The sequence below is a fragment of the Callorhinus ursinus genome, unplaced genomic scaffold (assembly GCF_003265705.2).
Source record: "Callorhinus ursinus isolate GAN/ISIS: 27379988/994484 unplaced genomic scaffold, GSC_fseal_2.0 scaffold7, whole genome shotgun sequence".
Taxonomy (NCBI): Eukaryota; Metazoa; Chordata; class Mammalia; order Carnivora; family Otariidae; genus Callorhinus; species Callorhinus ursinus.
In genome coordinates this window covers 66,289,947-66,302,978 of record NW_027397069.1, presented here as the reverse complement: position 1 = coordinate 66,302,978, position 13,032 = coordinate 66,289,947, and the positions used below count along the sequence as shown (strand labels likewise).

The following is a 13,032-nucleotide window of genomic DNA, read 5'->3' as shown; positions in this document are numbered from 1 at the left end:
AACAGGTTGGATGAAGCAGGGCCTGGGCCATGGTGAGAATTTTGACTTTTATTCTCATTTCAGTCTCTCACTTGCTTCCTGGCCTTTTTTTTTTGTGTAGAAGTGCCCACCTCTATCTTCATTGGTTATGGACATTTTCTAGCTAGCCTCTTTCCAGTTTTGCCCTGCAGGGGTGTTCCTCTGCTCGAGGCTGAACAAAGCCCCCGCGGGGCTTCATTTTCTCCACTTCCTCTACTTCCCAGCGGAGCGAAGCTGGCGGTAGACACAGACCTTGGCTTCCTGACACCCCACGGGCAGAGGAGCCAGGCTTGTTGGGCACCCGGACCTGGTCGTGGCTGCTGGAGCTTTCCATCCTCATTCCCCAAGGAGCCAAGGCACCCGGACCCACCAGCACCACCGTGCCGGAGTGCGGGCATGAAGCCAGCACCCGTGGGGAGGAACCTAGCGCGGAAGACAATCGGGTGGTTCCCTGCGCGGTGCAGAGCGCACGTGGAGCCTGCCGGCTCCGGCGCGCAGCCAGGGGAGCGGGCCCTGCCAGGGCTGACAAGAGGCCACGCCAGGACACCACCCAGGCCTGCCCCGACATTCCCTCTGACGCTCGCTGGTCACGCTCTGCCCTTAGGAGCACTCACACAGCGGTCCAAACCGTCGGCCGCCTCCAGAGCCACATTGCTTGTGACAGGCGGCGGCAGCCGGGCCAGTGCCGGCCACCAGGCAGGTGCGGAGGGCTCCATCCTGCCGCTCTTTTCAGAAGGCACAGCGTTTTTCTTCCCCACCCAGTTAACTTCCCAGAGCCCCATCCCGAAGGACTGGATTTGTCATGAGAACGCCAAGACAGGGTGTGTAGAGCCGGCTGCCGCAGAGCAGCAGCTAGGATCCGAGGCGATGTTTCCTAGCGGGTCATGTGCATGGTTTGCCTGACTTCAGCAGAAATGCACGGCAGATCGCCCAGAGCCACGCGAGCACCTGCAATTGAAGAATTCAGAATCACAAGTAATGGGTCTAAATTGGCAGGCTTTTCATGAGAGTCCCACCAGCCTTCAAGTATACAGCTGCCCTGGGTCACGTAAGATGTACGTAGCTTTAACATACACTTTCATTTGCTTGACTATGAGCCTGGGTGCAGATCATCAAAGAATGGCTCGGGGTAGAGAATTTAATATGAGAATCCAGCCGGGGCTGCCAAGCCATATATGTGCTAATGTTGCAATTTCGACACCGTACTTAAGGTCAAGATTAATTCGGTGAAAAATATTATTTCACGATGTAGTAGACACCTTCTGAGTCGCAGAGCAGGAGGCTTCCGGGGGGAGAGATGAGGCATGGGGTGTGTTTTGCCAAATGGCAAAAGTGGGGAATTCTTTGAGAAAAGATTCGATGGACAGCAATATTTTCCTTTGCCTCTGCAACTCGGTGGTGCAGCCATCACGTACCCGTTTTCAGCAAAAACCAACTCCCTGTCGATCTTGTTTTATCTATCCTATCGCTTTTTCCTCCCCGCTGCAGTCTTGGAAGCGGACCTCTAATCAACAAATTATTTCACCCATATCCATACTTCGGTATTTATCTCGAAAAGAGGACTCCGATTTGAAACATAAACCCACAATGCCGTTATCACATCTGGAAATATTGATGAGAACTCCTTAATATCATAAAATATCCAATGAATATTCAGTTTTTTCAGTTGTCTCATAAATGTGTATGATTACAGGTTTTGTGTTTTCTTCCCTACAGCTTATTTGTTGGGCTGGGATCTAGACGACATCCTTAAATGGCCATTGCTTGATTGGTCCCCTAAGCCTCCATCTACGAGTTCTTTTCTATTTGTCTTGTTTTTCTTTACAAGTGATTTGTTGAAGAAATTGTGTTTTGTTCTGCAGGGTTTCCTATAGTCTATTTCTGATTGCACCCCTGTGTCGTTGTTGGACATATTTCTTTGCTACGACACAGTAGTGTTTTATGCCATTTGGAAGTTAGAAGTAAGAGCTTGATGAGATTCAAGTTTTCTTTTGTTTCTGGTTCTTTTTTTCGCTAAGGTTACGCTGTGGTGGTATTGTGCTCTTCCATCAGGGGGTACATAACGTGCGGTGGTTTCTCGTTCTGTGTATTAGCAGCTATTGATGATTATTGCCTAGCTCAATTCTTATTTTTTTTAAAGGACCATTTTTTTAAAAAAGTTTTAGGTTTACAGAATAATTGAGCAATTAGTACAGAGACTTCCTATATGCCCCCTAATTGCCCCCCGCCCCCCCCCCAGTTTCCTTGTTATTAACATCTTGCTTTAGTGTGGTACATTTGTTGCAATTGATGAACCAATATCGATATATTCTTATTTTGTCCATAATTTACACTGATTCACTTTTTGTTTTGTACAATTCTATGGTTTTGACAAATGGTATAATGACACGGACCCACCAATATAGGATCATGCAGAATAGTTTCACTGCCTTAAAAATCCTCTGTGCTCCACCTCTCTACCCACCCCTGCACCTCTAAACCCCTGGCAAACACTGATCTTTTTACTGTCTCCATAGTTTGGTCCGTCCCAGAATGTCACACAGAAGCATACAGTATGTCGTCTTTTCGGATTGGTTGCTTTCACTTCGCAACATGCATATGTTTTTTCCATGTCTCTCTGTGGTTTGATAGCTCATTCTTTTTATGGCTGCGTAATATTCTGTTGTATGGCTGTACCATGGTTTGTTTACCCATTCAACCACTAACGGTTTCGGTTTGGGTCAATTATGAATGAAATTGCCATCAATATTTGTGTGCAGGTTTTTGTGTGGACATAGGTTTTCAACTCAATTGGGCAAATACCAAGGAGCACGATGGCTGAATCATGTGCTAAGAGTATGCTTAACTTTTAAGAAACTGCCAAGCTGTCTTCCCAAGTGGCCGTCCCATTTTTGCATTCCCACCAGTAATGAATGAGATTGCCTGATGTCCCATCTGCTGGCTAGCTTTTGATCTTGTTGGTTGTTTGGCTTTGGGCCATTCTAATAGATGTGTAGTGAAATCTCACTGTTGTTTTAGTTGGTGATTCTCTAATGAGATGGTGTAGAGCATCTTTTCACATCCTTGTTTGCCATCCCTGTCTCTTCTTTGGTGAGGTGTCTCTTCAGATCTTTTGCCCATTTTTAAAGCAGGTTGTTTGTTTTCTTATTGTTGAGTTTTAAGAGTTCTTTATGTGTTTTAGATACAAGTCCTTTATCAGATACATATTTCGCAAATGTGTCTTCCCAGTTTATGGCTTATGTTTTCATTCTCTTCACACTGTCTTTCTTGCAGAGCAGAAGTTTTTAATTTAATAAAGGCCTGCTTATTGACTTTTCCCCCATGGATCATGCTTTTAGTGTTGTATCTAAAAACTCATCATCAAGCCCGAAGTTATTTAGATTTTCTCCTTTGTTGACTTCTAGGAGTTTTATAATTCCGCATTTTATGTTTGGGCTTAGAATCCATTTTGAGCCCATTTCTATGACAGGTGTAAGATCTGGGCTCATTCTTTTGCATGTGGATGTCCATTTGTTTCTCAGTATAATTTGTGGAAAAGACTCCTTTCTTCACTGGCTTGTTTTTGTTCCTTTGTCAAAGATCAACTAACTGTATTTATGTGGTTCCATTTCTGGACACTGTATTCTGTTTTATTGATCTATTTGTCTATTTTCTCACTTGTACCACACCATCTTGATTACTGTGGCTTTATAGTACATCTTGAAATCAGGGTACGTCAGTCCTCCCACTTTGTTCTTCTACAGGACTCTGTTAGCTATATTCTGGGTCTTTCACCTTTCCACACAAACTTCAGCATCAGTTTTTTGATTTCCACAAAATAACTTGCTGAAATTTTGATTGGGATCACATTGAATCTATAGATCAGGCTGGGAAGAATTGACTTAATAATATTGATTCTTCTTACCTGTGGACCTATCATTTATTTAGATTTTCTTTGATTTCTTTCATCAGGGTTTTGTAGCTTTCCTCATATGGTTCCTGTGCATATTACGTTAGATTTGTTTCTATTACATTTTCTTGGTGCTAATGTAAATGGTGTCATGTGTTCGTTTTGGATTCCAATTGTTCATTCATCCATTCTTTTTTCTTTTTTTAGGAGTTGGAGAATGGTGGTATTCTGTCATTCTTCATTTGTTAGCTGACACATCTGTATATAAAAAAATTCCTCTCATCAACTCGTTATTCTGGGGTATGGGTCATTTAAGAAAGAAAGGAAAAATGCTTGATTCACTAAATTTTTCTAAAGTTTTGGATTGGCTCCCTTCCACCTTCAATGTTAACCAACGAGTTCTTCTTTAAGCACTATTATGAAAAAAAAATTTTTATGTGTCTCAATCTGTTACATTTAGTATCCTTATTGGTGCCCAAATTGTTCCCTTGTGGGGCAGTGGGGGTGGGGGGCTTTTCAATGGACAATCTGACATGATACCTTGGTGTTTGATAGTTTCTCTATTTCTTTATGTGACAAGATGGTCCTGGCTTATCTCATAGATGTCCTTCCTCTGACATGTTAACTGCCATTTCTCCAAGAAACCCAGGTTCCTTTTACTAGGAGACAGTGTTTAGAAGCTACCAAGATATGCATTCCTGCCTTGTCAGTGGTCAGAGCCAGGAATTACACATTTTATTTGTTTAAGATAAAATGTATCATGAGTTTATACTGATACATCCAATTTAGAACTACGAGGTTTTTACTTAATCCCACTGGTTTTGTAGATGTCTTTCTTTTCTTCGGTGCTAAAATTGGCTTATCCCACAATACACACGCTTGATCTAAGAACAACAGTGTTTATTGAAAACAATTTGGGTTGTTTTTTTTCTTTTCCAGTCCTTGTGCTTAAGGTATATCCCATCAGAGAATTACAAGAAAATAGTGGTGGTGTAAAATTTGCTGGTATAGTTTCTGTTTGTGTGGTTATGCCACCAAGAGAGTATGGAGTTAAGTTTGTTTCAATGTGGTTTTGTGTGTGTTTTTTTTTTAAATCAGTATTTAAAAGGTAGTTACGTGCATTTGTCTCTTTGTATTTTTTTTTTAATATTTTTTCCCTGCTTATCTTTGGAATGAATTCCTAGAAGTGGGATTGCGGCTTCCAATGGTAAATACATACGTAATCTCGCTCGATACTGCCAAACTCCCCTCTGCAGGGGTTGTACCATTTTACATTCCACTGGCAAAAAGAACCAGATTTCCCACCTTCAAGTTTCATCCTTTACATTTGGAAAGTGTTTTAGGGCATGTTACGTGTTTCCTTATGACATATTTTCTTTTATCCTGGCAACAGCCCTCGGAGTTAGGTATTATTCTCACCCTGACTTTAAAGACGGGGAAACTGAGGCTCAAGAGAGCTGAAGTGTCCTGCACACCCCAAGAAATGAGCTGATGGTAGCTTTGATTGTGTGCGTAGCCACAACGGACCCGTGGGCAAGACACAGGGTCCTGCCGCTGGTGCCCGACTGGCTGGATGCTTGCCTGCCTCCTGGAAGTGGTGGGAATTTGTCGAGTATGTTCCAGCGCAGTTTAGCGGTGTGGGAGCGTTAATGTGCCCTGCAACGGGCCTCAGCCAATGTGAACAAGAGCCCCGCGTCCTTCAGAGGCACGACTGGGACGCCCACCCATTATTCCTCGGGGACCTCCTGTAGGATTGAGCTAGCTGTCACAGCAGGAACCCGCTCAGTACCTCATCTTTATTGGCTTTGCCTTCCCTCCTGTCTCCCTCCCTCCTTCTCCCTGGGGCCACCTTCCAAATCAGTGAACTAGACCCAAGTCTCTGACGTAGGCTTTGTTTCTTGCAAACGGTAAGGGCATCTGTCCAGCTCTGAGCCATGCTGAGCTGCGCTTCTGGCACCCAGAGGTCTTGGCATGTAGACTGTAGCTTCAGCTTCCCTGGGATGCAGCCCACCAGTCCTGTGGGGCCACCCCATAGCCAATCCGTGGTCTTCTCCCCTATAACTATGGTCTCCCCATGCTCCTGGAACGGAGGTGCCAGGAAGCACAGTTCTATCAAGGCCACTCTGCAATGTTTGCCCCAGGCCTATCCCACCCCCAACTGCCCCAAACCATTGCTTTGTATGAGCTAAAAAGCTATGCCTGGAATTGGACCATAGGTTCTTCATCACTGGTGTACAGAGGGTAGGGATCAGGCCGCGGCTCTGGGCTGGCCTCAGTACTCCTTGGTTAAGAAGGTACTGGCTCATGGTGCTATGGTCTTTCTTTGGCATCTGGAAGGGAGCCATTGGACGCAGGGTCTTCTAGGTACACAGTCTAGGAGGAGGGAAGGAGACCCCAGTATCTACTGGCAATGCCAATACAGTTGCCTGGGTGGCCTTCATTGTCTAGATGCCCTCTGCAAAGGCTGCGTGACACGTGACATCTGCACTTGAAGTTGTCCAGCTTAAGGGAGGTTGCTTAATTCGGGGAGGGGCCACTTCTCAGAGATATAGTCACAGTCTCATCTTAGATGGCCAGGCTTGCTTGGTTCCCTTTGGGGCCATATACCCAGGGCCCTTCATACTGGGGGGGCTGACCCAGACCTTTTAGTGCAGAGGGGATACACTGACGTGAGAACACAGTCACAGTGAAGTATAAGTTAGGGTCACGGGAGTGGAGGGTGCCATGGAAAGAGTGTGGGAGGATCTTTAAAGAATGGCGGGGCCCAAGAGAGGTTCCCGGAGGTGACAGCTCAGCTGAGGCTGGGGTAGTAAGATTGAGCTCCATCAAGAGGAAGGACAAGGGGAAAGAGGATCCTGGATAGAAGCAGGTAATATATCTGGAGGTAAGAGAGGAACCACAGGGCATTGAGGAGATCGAAAGGCTTTCCGAAGGGCTGTAAATTGTAGTCTGTGTAAATGTAGTTATCAGCATTGCAGATGGCTCCTTGGAAGTCCTGCCGCAGCAACTTCTGGGCAACCAGGTTTTGGAAATTCAAAGCCATGACTTGATTGTAAATATCTTCTGTTCCGCCACTTTCGGCGTGGTGTTACCCACTGGGACACTCTGATTTAGGGAGCACTATCTGTCTCTTCACATCTTTTCCACTCCCAGCCGGGTGTGAGCCCCTACGGGCCAAAATTTGGTAGTGACTGGTGCCCTGGGGAATTCTGACTGCTGGTCTACCAGTGAAAAACGCAGATTACACAGCAGTTTGATTATAGAAAACTCTATCTGGGAAGAGAGAGGAAGGAAGAAATGCTTTCCAAGAGTGTTCAAGAACCTGAATTTGCATTTGTTTACTAGAACAAAAAGTTGGCTGGTGAGTTAATGGACTGATAATTATACTGTACCTCGATCAACATGTTCTCAGGGGGCTGATAAATAAGAATAAAGATCTTTGCCCCAAGATCATATGTATCCTGGACCTGCTTGATAGAGGTTAGTAAAATTAGTGAGCAAGATAAATGAGCAGAGAGACTGGAGCATGCTTCTTTGATTTTGTATAAGAGAGCAATGAAAATAAAACTCTGGGGCCCGTTCCATCTTAATCACGGCAGACACTGAGCCAGCCTCCCACTTCGCTGCGTCAGCCTGATTGCTCAGAATGGACCAGGGCACAAGTAAGCATATTTGACTGAAACTTTGTGATAAATGACTTTCAGAAAATTGGAGTTCTGTGTGATTGGTGGTCTGCCATAACTAAACCTTTCTCCTAAGGTTTCTCCAATGAAGAAACAGCAATGACCCTTAAATTTAGCTGTTAAAATCATAGATGGATTGCACAGGACAATGAACTGGTGTGAGTATTAAATTTAGGAAGGTTGATTTGAAGTTCCATGACTCATATCATTTCTACATTGCAGAGTCGTTTTTCCAGAAACCCGAGGTTCCTTCTTTTCTCTTTCTTGGCTTACTCCTTCATGCCTGTGACCTCAATGACCAGCTAGATAATGAATTCCAAGTGTCCTCTGGTCCACATCTCTCATCTGTATGTCTCCGAATGGCTGCCCAGCATCCCTTCACTGCCACCCCATCTCGTAAGTCTGGTCCATTTCTAGCCAAGGACACCCCATTCATCACATTATGCAGGTCAAAAGTCCCTCCCTCCCTCCCAGACATCTGCTTATTCCCAATGCCTGTTCTTTGACCTCCTGTATAACTCTTGCATCGGTCCCCTTATTTCCAGCTGCTCTTCACCCACTTTCCTAGTCGGATACCAATCGCTCACGGCTAAGCTGCCTCCCCAACTAGTCTCCCTGTCTTCCTCTGCTTTTGTACTTCTTCAGTGTATTCCCCACATTGCCACCTAAACATTCTTCCCATGTGTAAATCTGATTGTGAATCTTAAAACCTTCGATAGGTTCCAGTTGTATTTTGGGTAAAGCTGGGGTTCTTGAAGGGGGGCTCCCAAGGCTCCATCCCATCAGGTCCCCACCTGCACCTGTCCTGGCAACCCCTGCTCAGGTCGCACCTGTCTTCTCTGCACATCACATCACAGGGCGGTGTCCCTACTCCACCTGCTCTTTGCCCATGATGCTCCTGTGGCCTTCTGGTTCCTGCCCGGCCCTGGTGTCTGAGCTCAGGCACAGCCCTGTCTCATTCACACCTTCCCTGGCCCTCAGCCCAGGCCAGGTGTCTTGTCATCTGTCTCAGAGAGCTGCTCATCTGTGCTAACGTTCAGCACAACTTCTGGTCATGCATGTATCTGGCATTACTTGATTTTCCTGAGTCTCCCTTGCTAGTCTGGGCCTTCATGGGACTTTTTAACGAGTGTACCCTCAGCCTCTCACAACGTGTCCACTCAATACATGCTCATTGAGTGAATAAAGCAACCAAGTCACCTCCAGAAAGGGCCTCTGATGTCTGTGCCAACTCATCAGAATCATCTAACATAGGCAGCTCTGGAAAAGAGTATATATTTGATGCCACAAAGAAGAATTCTAACAGAAAAGAATGCTCTGAAACTTCTAAGGCACATACATGAGGGAGATGGAGTCTAGCTTGTCAGTTTAATGATTAGTTTGATGTTTCTTCTCCTGTAAGATTGTGACTAATGTAACATGACTATAGATATAATTAGACCTGGTGTTTGTGCCTTACCTTTTGCACTTATCAGTTTTTGTGGAAGCAAATCTTGAATCCTAATCTATCATCAAAGTAAATGCTAAAATTGCAATGACATCGTAGCAATGATGATGTGGAATATTTATGGTTGAGCTTTTTGGTGTGTGCACTTGCCACGTCTCCTTTGTTCCGTGTTACTGTAACTCCGTGACAATTATCGGGCTGATTATTTGTTAAACCAAGTTAGAGACAAATTCCAGGCAAGAGTTGGGTACCATCACATGATAACCTGCTCTAAGCAGAAAATAATGAATACATTGAGATTTGCTCCCAGCGATTCAGAACTAATCCTGAACGAATAATAAACTAGGTCATACAGTTAGGCCTACAGAGAATAAGTACATCCTCTGAGCCATTAAGACCTCTGAAACCGGTACTGCTTCGGAATGGGAGAAACTAGTTAATTTCCACGTGTTGGGATGACCTCGGGGAACCTCAGTCAGATTTTAGAAATGTCACAAATAAATTGAACGCTGGTGTCTTGGATTAAGCAAGGGTCAAGAACACAGGGGGAAGAGGAGGATCGGGTGGTTGTGTGTGTGTGTGTGTGTGTGTGTGTGTGTGTGTGTGTCCGCCAAGAAAAAATTTGCAGGTAGATTTTAAGCCTTCGGTTTGAGCACACAACTCCCGTTGATAGCAATAGGAATTGAACACCCAGACAAAGAGAGAAAAATGCAAACTAATCCCCAGTGCAGAATATAAATTAGCTACATAAAAGAAAATAGAACCAGGGATCTGTTAGGTGATGCAAGAGGAGAAACACATCTTGAAACATTCACAAGCCATCACCTATTAAAAATGGGGAGACGGAGACATGGAAGACATGAAACAGGGCCCCAAATCCTCCTCTCAAACCTCTTAATGCTGACGGATGTGGGCACCATTCCCTGCAGCGTGTGACCGAAGAGACACGCTGCTCCTGATTTTTATGCTTGGAACATTTTTCTGGAATTGGAGACACACCAATGGACATTTTTCTGGAACTGGAGACACAAACTGACATAGCTAAATAAGGAAAGTTAGTACATTAATCTCGTTTTGCTCCAATTTGCTCACAGCTTCAGCTTCCTAATATTTTAAATACAAAGAACATCTCTCATTTTCATTCATCAGGCTGTGCCTGTGCCATACAAGCAACTTGTAATTTATTTGAGCCAAATTTTGACCATTTGACTCATTTAGGAGGTCAAGGAAGTAGAATGTGTCGGATTGAGTTCTTTCCCCTGTGACTTTTCCAGGCCGCCTATTACAAGGATTCACAGATATAAGTCCTATCTATTTCCTGGGTTATTAGACGCCTTCCCTTTCATCCTGAATGGGAATGTCTTCGAAATAAATCTAAGAGAGTAGTTCTTAAACCAAGCTGATGAATAGAATCACCTGGGGAACTTTAAAAACATACCTGGATCCCATCCTAGAGTTACTGAAGCAGAGACTGGGGCCAGGGCAGAGGCGGAGTGTCAGGAAAGAAGGTCCCAAGTGGTTCTGGCACAGTCAGCCTGGGCCAGCAACTGGAGGAGGCCTCTAGCTTCTCCCCCAGCAGAGTGGCCTAAAGGTAATAACCGTAGGGTCACATTCTGGCATTTTAGAGGAAGGAAAATTAGCCTCTGTGGCAGCCACTGACTATTATCTCCAAGTCCACTTCAAACTGTACTAAACCCTCAGAGCATTCTCCAGCTCTTTAATTGGGAGCGATTCTGGTCCGGTGCATAACTGGACGTTCAGGGCTTCAGTTTCCTTGGGTGGCTACCAGGTAGCTAGCTCCTGACAGGAACATTCCACTCTAGCCTCTTTGCTCAGCTTCCCAAATCCAGAGTGTTCTTCAAGGCCCAGCCAAAGACCCACCTCTTCCATGAAAACAGCAATGACTGCATTAGCATCTTCTCCCTCTGAGAATACCCTGGGCTAGTCAGAGGCATATAATTTAACACTTAATTGTTTTCTAATTGCTTCTGATCTGTTCTGTTCCCTCACCCTATTATAAGCAGCTCAAGGGTGGAGACCATGGTTCTCAGTGACTTTAACAAGGCTGGTTGCCTGCCTGGCTCACCACTGTGGCCTCAGAGTCCCAGACTGGCATGAAGCTGATTCTCCATGAATATTTGTTGAATTAATGAATTTGGTGATGGAATGATTACTGGAACAGTTAGTAAGAAGAAAACCAAGGCCTGTAAGCAAATTACCCCATAACATGCTCTGTTCTGTTTCATTAAATCAACATTGAATAAATACGTACCAAACGCCTCTCTTGTGCCTGGCACTGTCCTAGGTGTTGGGGATACAGCAAGGAATCTCTTTCATTAGGGCAGTATGTGTTACCTTTTAAAAGGGGGCAAATTAAAAGCTTTTGGAAATGGAATTGTGCTTCCAGGTCCTGGAAGCCATGAAAAACAGGGCTGAGATCAGTTCAATAATAATCATAACTCAGAGAAACGTAGGTTGACAACCCAGTGCCTGTAATTGGATTTTGCAATATTATAGCCCAAAGTAGCCCAAAATACTGGACAGAGCCACGGTGAAGACTAGTTTCTTTCCTTCCAGGACCTTGCTCGCCACATTTTCAGAGTGACAGAAGCCTCTACAAACTAGCATTGTTACTCACTTTAAGTCTGGCATCTTTTATGTTAGAAGTCTAGCTCTGTGGCCACATGAGCTGCACAAGGCCAAGGGTTGCCCATTGGCCATTGGCGTCCCCTGATGTCTTCTCCTCATGGGACAGAATTCTAGAGCCAAGATGTCAAGACCTCCCTCTAGGCAAGTTGGTCTAAAACCATCTAAGACGAGGTGATTTGGTCTAAACAAATAATGGTATTAGTTTTGCAGAAATGGATTCTCTTCTTGAAACTGACCTTGGTTTTCAAACTGTGTGGAGCCTGTGGGTCCTTCCGGCTCCACATTTCACCTCTCTGTTATCTTTCCGTACACACATGAAGTCAGAAGCGGGCATCTCAGCCTGACCCAATGCCACGCTCTTCCCAGCACATGGCTTCAGCTGCTCTGGCTTGTGGTAATTACGGGCTGAACTAATTGCTGGAGAAGAAACCCACAGAGATTTCTACTGCCAAGTAATTAGGACCAGAGAAGTTCCACAGACCATTATGTCACTTCAGGGAACAGGATTTTACAAACATTGTGGCAGGCACTTGATCCAAAGTCCCATGTCTTCTCAAGTCTGGATGAATAGCAAAAAAAGAGAAAAGGAGGGTGAGACATGAATGAGAAAACAAAGGGAGAGAAATTGGCCCAAGCAGGGATGGGGAGGGGAGTTGGAGGGGAGCAGAGAAACCCTTGAATTTGGGTGGTTTTCCATTTATCAAAGAAGAAAACCAATGTATGCATTCATTTAAAGAATCACTTCGTTGTTTTGAGCTCCAGGCTGTCCCTGAATAAAGGGGTGACTGTCATACGGGAAGGCGCATTTTGCTAGGCAAATTGCTATCCAAAGGACAGCGCTTTGTTTCACCTTGGCTTCTCTTATATCAGGAGCTGTTCGTTCTAACGCTGTCCCTGGAGTCCTCGGCAAGCAACTTCATAGAACGGAGCCCCTGCTGCAGCTGAGTCCTCTTCTCCAGGAGCCCAAGTCATTCTCCCCAGCAAAGGGTGTCTTGGTGAAGTCTGGGTAGTTATTTTGAGACATTGGTAAAATGGATTCAGTTTCAACAAGTGGTCTCTCCTCTAACCCCAGGGGGAGACAGGGCTGGGAGAGGCAGGGAAATGACCTGTTCTCCACTCTCCTACTCCAAGTATTTTCAAATATATAGACTTTGTGATTTCCTTTAAACAGAGATACCAGCACATCCTACCAAGGCCAAAGTCAGACCTGTCCCTGGGTGGAGTCAAGCGTGGATTTCTGGCCCCCTGGACACCCAGGATTTCCTGATTTGATGGCACGAGATATTTTCGGTAAAAGTGATTATTATATGACAAAATAAAAAAGACCAGTTTATTTATTTATGTAT

The 13,032-nt window shown here is 44.9% G+C and overlaps 1 long non-coding RNA gene across 1 annotated transcript; it reads left to right on the top strand.

Moving 5' to 3' along the window:
• The first annotated feature begins 652 nt into the window (after positions 1 to 652).
• LOC141373127 (uncharacterized) lies at positions 653 to 13,031 on the top strand. Its single transcript, XR_012378828.1, has 3 exons — positions 653 to 1,073; positions 12,557 to 12,673; positions 12,858 to 13,031. It is a non-coding gene; the product is annotated as an uncharacterized lncRNA (long non-coding RNA).
• Position 13,032: the final 1 nt, after the last annotated feature.